We start from the raw sequence: 11195 nt of genomic DNA, 5'->3' as shown, positions 1-11195 counted from the left end.
TGCAGGCCTAAGACTCACTGAGGGCAGTTGCCCTCACCCCCCTCTTTAGGGGGATGGGGACCTAATTTTGCTCGTTTTGAGGTGATAGAATCCCTGCAAGCTTCAGAGCAGACCGACGTGGAAGACAGAAGACGAAAGACTCCAGCTCAAAATGAAGAAAGACGACGCCACACATCAAGAGAAAAGAAGACCTCACATCGCCGCCCCTCCCTCGAGACCCTGCCCACTAGCCTAAGCCAGCCAGGTGTTCAGGAAGCCTCGTTTTACGCTGCGCAGCTGGGTTTAGCCTTGGCTCTGTCTCCAACTCCGACGTTTCCTCTCACCCAGGCTATTCTTCACCTATACCCACTTTAAAGCTCACCCCAATGGGTACCTTGTCCTATATTTAGTTCGTTCGTAGGTCAGGCTCGTCAGAGCGGCGGCCGTCCCACGAGACGTTAATCAATTTTAACACCGTTATAAAAGTATGTTTATTCCAATACATAATTTATTATACAATATAATTCATTGTATATTAGGCGTCCATTATGTGATTAGGTTTTTTTGGTGATTATTTTTGTTAGTAGTACAGTAGTGAAACATTTACAGACTTGCTATTCGAGAAGCAGATGTCGGTGAAGCACTGTTCGAGAATACACACACATACATTGCCCAGCCCCCCGCCCCTCATCAGTAAAAGAACAATGATTGTAATCCAGCCGCCGTACCTCTTGTTTATCAATGAAAAACAGGCTTACACACAACGCGTCCTCTTGTCTGTTCATTTCATCCAGTGGTTAACCCCAAAGACGCATTCATTTATTTAAGCATGCTGTTCATTCAAAATTGGAATTCTCAAATATAAATTAATATTGTTAAATGTAAGGATGCGGTGCATATTCGGACATTGGTTAAGTTAGGCGTTTAGTTTCTCTTGGTGATTATTTGTATCTGTAGTACATGGGTGAAGCATTCACAACATTGTGGTTCAAACAAAAGTCGTCAGCGAAGCACTGTTCAAGAAATGTTTGAACGTCATCAGTGGTGACTTGTGTAAACCGTTTTTCTATTCATAAACGGGGGTCTGACGAGTGCATGGAATAGACTTTAGCCTTTGTTTATGAGGACGAGTTGTTACACAGCTCAACTGATCACGTTCGAACATTTCTCGAACAGTGCTTTGCTGATGACCCCTGTTCGAATCCTAAAGCTATAACTATCACCCAACGTAGTTCTAATACGTAGTTCTATAATGGCCAACAGAACCTTAACACCTAACCATTGACTAACTTTACATTGAAATTATAATGTGAACTCTTGAGAAACCAGTTTTAATGCACAATACGTTAATACCAATGAATGCATCCTGCCTAGAACTTGCTTCCTTCGGAGCATTCTTTGTTAGCTTGTTAAAGAATGAATATCCTCCAGTGACATTAGTAACGGCTCCTTTCCCAGACCATATGCCACTTGACTTGTCTGGTGTCCCTGCTCTTAAAACCTTTATCTACTGTCATAGGCGCTCCGGCCGTTATATAATATTTACTTCCCCCAATAAGGGGAGATACTGCACTAAAAACAAATCAGGAACATCACGTTACCCCATCCCGAAAACACAAACGTTCACCTCTAGCACTTCACAGGGCCTGCCGCATGACCACAATTTTGTCGATATGCAGAAATGCTGCAGCGCTCGTGGACTACTAATAACTTGTCCAAGATGCGGATGATGGCCACGTAGCTGCAAGTGCTCAGCCTCCAGAAACTGACCGACGGTATGTTCAGCTTGCTAGGTTTAGCCCCGGTACTTTCCCTTCATGCTAAACGTTTCTTCTTGCCAGAGTACGAATACGAAAAATACAGGAGAAGATTCCCATTGGGGCGAGCCTTGAAGTGGGGATAGCTGAAGAGAAGTCGGTGAGAGGAAATGCTGAGAAAGAAAGAAAGTGCCAGGGCTTGACCCAGCTGCGTGTCAATATGTCGATGCTGCAAACAACCCAACAACTGGCTAGGTTGGGAGACGGATCTGGAAGGCGGCAGTGGCAGTGCTTCTACATTCAAGGGGGAGAATCTGTCTTCAGGTGGTGTCTTCTTCAGTTTGGTGTTTCTTCTATTTTGTCTTGCTTCGAGTAATCATTTGATGTTTTTCTTTGTACTCTGCGTAGTCTGGTGGGAAAAGGTCCTTTGACAATGTGGTTTCGTCGCATTCAAATAAGATTACATCGTTCGATAGAAAGTACTTTTGGTTTGGATTAGTCAGCAAGCATTCTGCAGACCTCGTGTTGAGTATTTTGCTGGTGAGGCGTCTATATTCCGGAGATCTGGGTGTCAGGTTTTTGTCACGTTCATCATAGAGTGTAGAGTCTTTTGGAGACTCCGCTGGTATTGAGGGTCGTGAATGTGCTTTAATGTCCTCTGGTGCTGGGGGTGATGATTGTGCTTCAATGTCAACAGTCATTTGAATCATCAGAAGACATGGTGAGGCCTGCAGGAGAAGTTGGTGGCAGTATCGTTGCACATGATGTAGTCGCAGGCATGACTGGAGCAATAGGGTCCGGGTTGACAGGCGTCTCTGGTGTGGGGTCGGACTCTGGTGGAGAGGAGCCATTGGTAAACATGGCCTCTGGCATCACAAAGGTCGGAAGGTTGTCGAGCTTGTACAAGTCGTTCAGTGTTTTGTACCGTTTCTAGAGATCTCCACCTGACATTTCTGATGCGAAGTGAATCACAGCTGTCTGGGGAGGCTGGTGGCGGTGTGAGTGAGGATGGCTGGCTGGCTTGGTTGCGAGGTTTCGTCTGGGGCTGTGAGTGACCTGCGCGGGGGTTGCTGGTCCAGTAGTTTTGTTGCGCGCCGCTCGTGGCGCCACTTATCGGAGTGCAGGAAAAGCTTCTTGTATGTTGAAAGCTTTCGGTCTGGGCCGTCGAATTTCTTTGCCTGGCGTCAACCATCTTCTGAATTTCGCCTTTCCTGGTGGCGCAGTTGTGGGAGACGGCCGTGTGATCGCCGTTGCAGAGTATACAATGTTGAGTAGTGGCGTTGCAGGTCCTGTATTGGTGGTCGCCAGCACAGACGCTGCATTTCTGCAGCGGGTTGGGGCACTTCTGAGAGTAGTGGGTGTACTGGTAACACCGAAAACACTGACGTAGGCGGAAATAACGCTGCCTAGCGATCTGGTGGGGTGTGCAGGCCACACCAAAGCATCTGAGGCCGTTGTCTGCCGCGAGAGTAGCCTCTGCCGGAGTCTTGAGGGTGACCTTGAGGGTGGGCTTCCCGTTCTCACCCTGCTGGATGAGGTGGGCCGAGATGGCTGTGAGGGATTGATTCTGAGCGTTGATGCTCTTTGCGATCTCAGCAATGGGTTGCTCAGCAATTAAGTCGCTCACTCTTTAAATGAAGATTGTCCTCACTGCTTCGACAGACGCAGTGAGGACGACAGACTAACAAAAGTATGGATAGAGATAGGGAAGGGAGGGGAAGAGGATTGAAATGTAACCAAAATTGTTAGCGCAACATTAACCGTATGATACACCACAATTAAATGTTCAAATTATGGGCCTGGTTAATTGTTTACCACTCTGAAGTGGTTAACACATGGAGCACTTTAGACTATACCTATTAGAAGATCACCGCTTCAAGGTATAGTGTGTACCTATTGAAATTATTAGACTTGTTCCCTTCACTTATTGTACTTGGGTGCGAATATGAATCTACTACATAATGACCAACTGCAATTCACGAGAAGTTTTTGCAAGTAACTTTATTCTCTCCATACCTGCAGTGCCGTTGTACTGATGCACCCTCGTACATATCTGAAATTACACATTAAATATATAAAAATACTAAATTGAAAATCTTCATATAAAGCTTTAAAAATATCCTGCACGACAATCGATCAGCTCAGACTTTGGTTGATCCATAAAGCTGACTTACCACAGAATGGCAAAACCCAACCTCATACATGACTCGTCCACAGCCTGTTCTCATCACAATGGCCAAGTGGTCGTTAACCCGGCAGCCAAACATGAACGTGACGAACGCTTCGCATCTCGTTCGTGCACTGACCCACAACAGTTCACACATTTTAACACTTAAAAATAGTTTTTGTTATGTTACCTATTATTTATTAGGCGAGGGAGACAGGTTGGAATACACTTACGTACTGTAATTTCCTTCAACAACTATCATAGAACTATACACAATTTAAACATACTTTAATTGTTAGTTATATTCGACAAAATAGAGTACTTGGTTACACAGGACGTTAATGTTAATTAAGGCGTCTCTGGGGTTGGCGGCAGCGTGGACGACACTGACTCAGGATGGCTAGTTTCATTCACATAGGATGGCTCTTATGCGACTCTTGTTAGGTTAAAAGTCTTTGGTCCATATTTCAAGGATTGATATCTGATAGTTCACAACAAACACCTTATAACTGCCAGAATTTAACTAATAATTTTGTAAACTATTTTCAGCTGCTTATGGTCGAACGTTAAATTTCACAATGTTGACACTCTAGCCGCTGTTGTGGAACAGTTAATCACATAGGAATTGTTTTAGAATTTAGTTTTGTTGTAATTAGCTTCATCAAAAGTTTTAGGCTAGGTAAAAGTCTCTACTAATAGACAAAGGTATATTACACAATATTATATCAAATGAGTAAACCAGAGTCAACCTATTTATTTTAAATAAAGCTTTAACATGTTGTAATTATGCTAAGACAATCAGCAAATATAGACTATTGTACCAACAGAATACAATGTGATAAAATAACTAATCATCTAGAGTAACTTGCCTGTAAGCCTGACGCAGGTAACCTCATGCACAGGACTGTCCAGGTGACTTAATTTAGTAAAACCAATGAGGCGGGCGCTGAGCAGCACCTCTCCCCACGCCGACCCGCGCCACACTGCCCGCCGCGCCTCTTGACTAGCTTGGCCTGATGGGTCAACTACCTGTGACGTCATTCACCTCACCTGACATGAGGCCGCCTCATATTCAAATAAGTCACAAGTAAAATCACTTCAACAATATTAATAGAGTTTATTTCTATTAATGTGAAGTATGAGCAAGTGTGAGTATGTATTAAAAGCACATACTTCACTACAGGACATTAAACCCACTACCACACCCACCTAGTAGCTTGGAAGCTCCATAACGCCTTATGTTGAGCTCAACCCCCGCAAGCACAACTAGGTGAATACAAGAGGCTTTACCGACAGTGACCATTACTTGTAGCTCCCTCATGCTCACCTGTAGCTCCCTCGGACACACCTGCAATAGAAAGGCCCTTTTAAGTATGTTTCGAGCAAAATAACTAGTACATAAGACTTTAAAATATCTGTTCACATCTATACAAGTGCATGTAAAGGATATTTGTAGACATTCTGGAAATAGAAACGGAATAGAATGCAATCAATCATTCCCCCCAAAAATGTCATAATATACTAAGGAAAGGAAAATGTAGCTTTGAATCAACTTGTAGATTTCTCCATCCTGACATGTACGAATCTTCACTCGAGGAAAAAAACAATGCTACGCCCTCAACTGTCCATACTTTCATGCTGAAGGCACAGAACGCTAAACAGTGGCAAGCAATAAAATGGCTTTGGAGAAAAGCCAACAATTTATTTTATACCCATGCGAAAGAGGTTTCAAAAGGTTTTCCCTCTTCCCCCTCATTCTTTTCCCTCGTTCCCAAGCATGTTGCAGTGAAAACTGCATTTGAAAAACCATACTTAACACTCCCTAATGTTCAAAACATTTTTATGTTACCTTTTAAAATTCGTTCACCACTTATGCCCTTCTAATTGTACTATTTTATTTTGCAGCTGTCCAAAAGTTTCATATACCTGCAACTGTACATGCAACATCAGTGCAACACCAGCAACAAAAAAATTCCTTTATTGCCATTAACCCAGGACAGGAAGTATACTTACATCCTCAATTCCCCTAATATAATCCTCTGCTAGAACTGTTTAATGAAAGTCTGAGGCATGGTATCTTACCTGACCGCTGGATACCGACTAATAATACCCACACCCAAGTCAAATTTCCAAAACTTTGGACCTACATGAGAAAATCAGTAAGAGCCGTGAGGAAGAGTCGAACCTAAGCTCTAGGGACTCGAGCAAACGTTTTAGACACTTGCACCACGACATGGCAAAAATAAATTGCAACTGGGATGCTTGCGAGTACCCAGAGCAGAGGTTCGAATCCTGCTCACAAGCTCCTACTAATTTGCTGATTGATACATCACACTGTGATTTTCTTGTGCCTTCAGACCCATCTGACATCCTGTAAGTGTTAAGTTCTTGAGAGGATTATACTCCACATGTTAACGTTTAAAATTGCTTTGAAACAATTTAGGGACAATTTGAAATGTAGTCTCAAAGAGGGAATCAAAACTGAGCCCCACACAAACTACACGGATAGAATTAAACGAAAAAGCAAATAATCTTAAGTAAGGACTTATATATAGGCCACCAATATAGGTTATATGAAATGAAATAGCTAGAGCATCTAGGTCTAAAAGTATTTGTGTCATGGGTGACTTTAATCTTACTGGAATAAACTGGATTAACAGAACAGGGAATAACAAAGCAGAAGATTGTATAGAATTGACGATTGCTTTCTTACCCAACACATTAAGGAACTAACGCGAGAAAATAATATTTTAGATTTAGTGTTAACTAACAGTGAACATAGATTAATGACAGAAATTGGGAGTGAACTAGGGAACAGTGATCACAAAGAAATCAGATTTAGCATAGAGTGGAATATATCTGCAGGAGAAAATTGCTAAAGTGCCAGATTTTCGTAAAACTAATTTTAATATCCTAATAAATTTTGGGGGGTCAAATAGATTGGAAAGTCTTAGGCATTGGGGGTGTGCCGATCTTGGAACAAGACGTGAACTGTAATGTAGAAGAGGATTTAGATTTCGAATCAAAATAACTTATTTACAAATATTCTAAGCAAAGCACAGGAAAGTAGTATACCTTACAAATGGAATAGATCAAATACAAATGACCTGAAATGGATAAAGGATCTGAAAAACCTTATAGGTAGAAAGAGAGCTTGGTACAAAAGGATTAAGATTGGGGAAGTCAGTTAAGAACAAGAATTCGCACAACTAATAAGAAATGTTAAAAAGAGAGATAAGGAGAGCAAAAAGAAACTATGAAGTTCGCATAGCAGGCCAAGAAAAGGCAAATCCTAAAGCTTTTTTTTCAGTTATATCAAACAAAGGTTAGGAGAAAGGATAGGTCCATTAAAAACCAAGACAGGTCAGATAACGGATAATGACGAAGAGATGAGTAGTATTTCTTATATATATTATTTCTTTGTATTTACTAAAGAACTTAACTCTGTGCCTTCTGCCGAACAAGTCTATGTGGGTGGGGACGAGGACAGGCTCACAAGTCTAACAGTTACCAGGTATGAGATTATTAAACAAATAGTAAAACTCAAACCAAACAAATCCCCAGGGCCGGAAGAAGTGTTTGCCAGGGTGCTTAAAGAATGCAAAGAGAAGCTGAGCGATCCATTATCTACCATATTTAATAAATCATTAGAATCAGGCAGAGTGCTAGAGTCGGGGAAGTTTGCTAATGTGGTACCAATTTTTAAGGAGATGGATCACTTGCAACAAACTATCGGCCAATTAGCCTAACGTCTATTTTGGGAAAGTTACTTTAATTGATAATTGCAAATACCATTCGTTTTCATCTTGAAAAACATATATTAATAAATCAGTCACAGCATGGTTTTACAAATGGTAGTTCATGTGTAGCAAATTTGCTATCTTTTTATTCCAGCATAGTTAAGAACATAAGAACAAAGGTAACTGCAGAAGGCCTATTGGCCCATACGAGGCAGCTACTATCTATAACCACCCAATCCCACTCGTATACATGTCCAACCCACGCTTGAAACAATCAAGGACCCCACCTCCACCACGTACCATATTTAATAAATCAATAGTTAGGTAGAGTGCCAGAGTCATGGAAGGCAGCTAATGTGGTATCAATTTTTAAGAAAGGAGACAGATCACTTGCGTCAAACTATCGGCCAATTAGCCTAACGTCTATTGTGGGAAAGTTACTTTAATCGATAACTGCAAATACAATTCGTCTTCATCTTGAAAACAAATTAATAAACGAGTCGCATGGTTATACAAATGGCCGTTCATGTTTAACAAATTTGCTATCTTTTTATTCCAGCATAGTTGAGGCAGTTGATAGTGGTAAGGATTGTGATGTGTACCTTGACTTTAGCAAAGCTTTTGATACAGTGAAACATGAAAGACTGATTAAAAAAATAGAGGCTCATGGTATTTGGGGTAATATATTAAGTTGGATTAGGGCATGGTTATCCCAAAGGAGTTAGTATAAATGGGGTCAAGTCAGAGTGGGATAATGTTGTTAGTGGAGTGCCTCAAGACTCTGTCCTGGGCCCTCTGTTATTTATAATATATATAAATGATTTAGATTCAGGTTTGAGTAGCAACATATGCAAATTTGCAGACGATACAAAAATCGGTAGGTCAATTAACACGAGAGACGACTCACTATCACTTCAAGTTGATTTAAATAGGGTTTTGAAACGGTCAAAAGATTGACAGATGCTGTTTAATGCTGATAAATGTAAAGTTCTGAGGCTAGGTAATGATGATAGTTACAAGATACGAGCTAGATGGTGTTGAGATTGCAAAGTCGGTTTGCGAAAGGGATCTGGGAGTTATGATTAGTAAGAATTTAAAACAAAAGGATCAATGCATGAATGTTCGTAATAAGGCAAATAGGACACTGGGATTTATTAATCGAAGCGTTAGTAACAAGACACCTGGTGTGGTTCTTCAGCTATATCTTGCTCTGGTTAGGCCCCATTTAGATTATGCAGTTCAGTTTTGGTCGCCGTACTATTGAATGGATATAAATTCACTTGAACGTGTCCAACGTAGGATGACTAAGTTAATTCCCCAAATTAGAAATCTTTCATATGAAGAAGATTAACAAAGCTTAAATTGCATTCACTGGAAAGGCGAAGAGTTAGGGGTGACATGATAAGAGGTTTACAAGTGGATGAATGGACACAACAAAGGGGATATTAATAGGGTATTAAAAGTATCAACACAAGACAGAACACGAAACAATGGGTATAAATTGGATAAGTTTATATTTAGGAAAGACTTGGGTAAATACTGGTTCAGTATCAGGGTTGTTGATTTGTGGAACCAATTACCGCGTAACGTGGTGGAGGTGGGGTCCCTCGATTGTTTCAGGCGTGGGTTGGACAAGTATATGAGTGGGGTTGGGTGGTTATAAATACGAGCTGCCTCGTATGGGCCAACAGGCCCTCTGCAGTTACCTATGTTCTTATCAGAAAGTAATCTCCATCTCTGCACTCTCCTGTATCCTCTGGTCTGGGTCCAAGAGTCTGCTTTGCTGGGTATCTATGGTCAGCACTCTGGCTGGGCTGGCCATGGATATTGCAAGAGTTGTTGCATGCCCATAGAGAAAATTGCAAAAATCAGTGGAACTCTGTGCTTCCATTCAAAGGGAGAGAACCTATAGTAAAATATAAAAAAAAAAAAACATTTCACATTAGTGGCAACTCTGCTCATGTGTCTCACGATGTAGCACCCCAATATCAACCCTCCAGCCTAACCCCACTACGACGCATCCCCCTTAATTCTTTCTAGGTTCTCCCCTAGGTGTTCCCCAGGACACCTAGGAGAGAACCCATGGCGACCCCATCTACTTGCTTATACATGTGCCCATCCGGGTTCAAGAAGGGTACCTCTTTAGTACAAGCTTGGAGTAGTTTCCTTAGAATGTTTTCTGGTATGTCAAGAGGAGCACAGACCGGATTACGATACACACTGTCCGCTATCATCCCGATTGTTTCATCCACAGGTACGTTGGTGAACAGTGATTCTACGTCCAATGAGGCTCTTATCCCTGTGGCCCGTGTTCCCCGCAGTAAGTCGTCAAATTCCTTTGGAGACTTCAGGCTGAAGGCGCAAGGGACATAAGGAGTCAGCAAGCCGTTGAGTCGCTTCGCCAGTCTGAACGTGGGTGTGGGTATCTGGCAGATGAGTGGCCGAAGTGGGTTTCCAGGCTTGTGTGTCTTGACATTTCTATATGCATGTCCAGGTTTATATTCCCCAATAACCTTTGGCAGGTGGAGTCCGGATTTCTCGGCGTTCACAGTTTCGATCAATTCGGCTGTAGTGTCCTTCGTTATCCTTTGGAATTTAGTTTGGTCGGAGAGTATGAGGTTCATTTTCGCCAGATATTCGTCTTTTTTAAGACGAATATCTGGTGTATAAGAATAAGACACCACCAAAGACACCTTACAAGCAGAATTTATTGCAGAAGGAGGAAAGAATCGAGGCAACTACAGGAGCACCATACTGTTCCTCGAGCTCAAAGTGGCAGCTAAGCTCGTGAGAACAAGGAGATAGTCGTCAGGAGAGGTGACAAGTCGCCAATATATGTCACTTAAAAAAGACGAAAATCTGATGAAAATAATCCTCATACTCTGACCAAACTAAATTCCAAAGGATAACGAAGGACACTACAGCCGAATTGAAAGCAAAGGTCAACAAATTGTTTGAAACTCTGAACGCCAAAAAATCTGGACCACCTGCCAAAGATTATTGGGGAATATAAACCTGGATACGCATATGGAAATGTCAAGACATAAGCCTGGAAACCCACTTCGACCAATCATCAGCCAGATACCCACACCCACGTACAGATTGGCGAAGTGACTCAACGGCTTGCTGACTCCTTATGTCCCTTGCGCCTTCAGCCTGAAGTCTCCAAAGGAATTTGTCGACTTACTGCGGGGAACACGGGCCACAGGGATAAGAGCCTCATTGGACGTAGAATCACTGTTTACCAACGTACCTGTGGATGAAACAATCGGGATGATAGCGGACAGTGTATCGTGATCCGGCCTGTACTCCTGACATACCAGAAAACATTCTAAGAAAACTACTCCAAGCTTGTACTAAAGAGGCACCCTTCTTGAGCCCGGATGGGCACATGTATAAGCAAGTAGATGGGGTCGCCATGGTTTCTCCCCTAGGTGTCCTGTTTGCGAACTTCTACATGGGTACCATCGAACAAAAGGTCTTGGTCGACATGAACTTGAAACCGGCCATATACTGCAGATATGTTGACATTTTTACACAGGTACCTGATGT

At 42.1% G+C, this 11195-nt stretch overlaps 1 long non-coding RNA gene across 1 annotated transcript; it reads right to left on the bottom strand.

The window, feature by feature from the left end:
• Window positions 1-3235: 3235 nt before the first annotated feature.
• On the bottom strand, window positions 3236-5251 carry LOC138364107 (uncharacterized). The gene is made up of 2 exons (XR_011228297.1): window positions 5113-5251; window positions 3236-3789 (listed from the first exon to the last, which is right to left on the bottom strand). It is a non-coding gene; the product is annotated as an uncharacterized lncRNA (long non-coding RNA).
• Between the last annotated feature and the right edge of the window lie 5944 nt (window positions 5252-11195).

The sequence above is a fragment of the Procambarus clarkii genome, chromosome 12 (assembly GCF_040958095.1).
Source record: "Procambarus clarkii isolate CNS0578487 chromosome 12, FALCON_Pclarkii_2.0, whole genome shotgun sequence".
NCBI lineage: Eukaryota > Metazoa > Arthropoda > Malacostraca > Decapoda > Cambaridae > Procambarus > Procambarus clarkii.
Note: the sequence above shows the minus strand (reverse complement) of the source record. Positions and strands in the feature narration are given on the sequence as shown.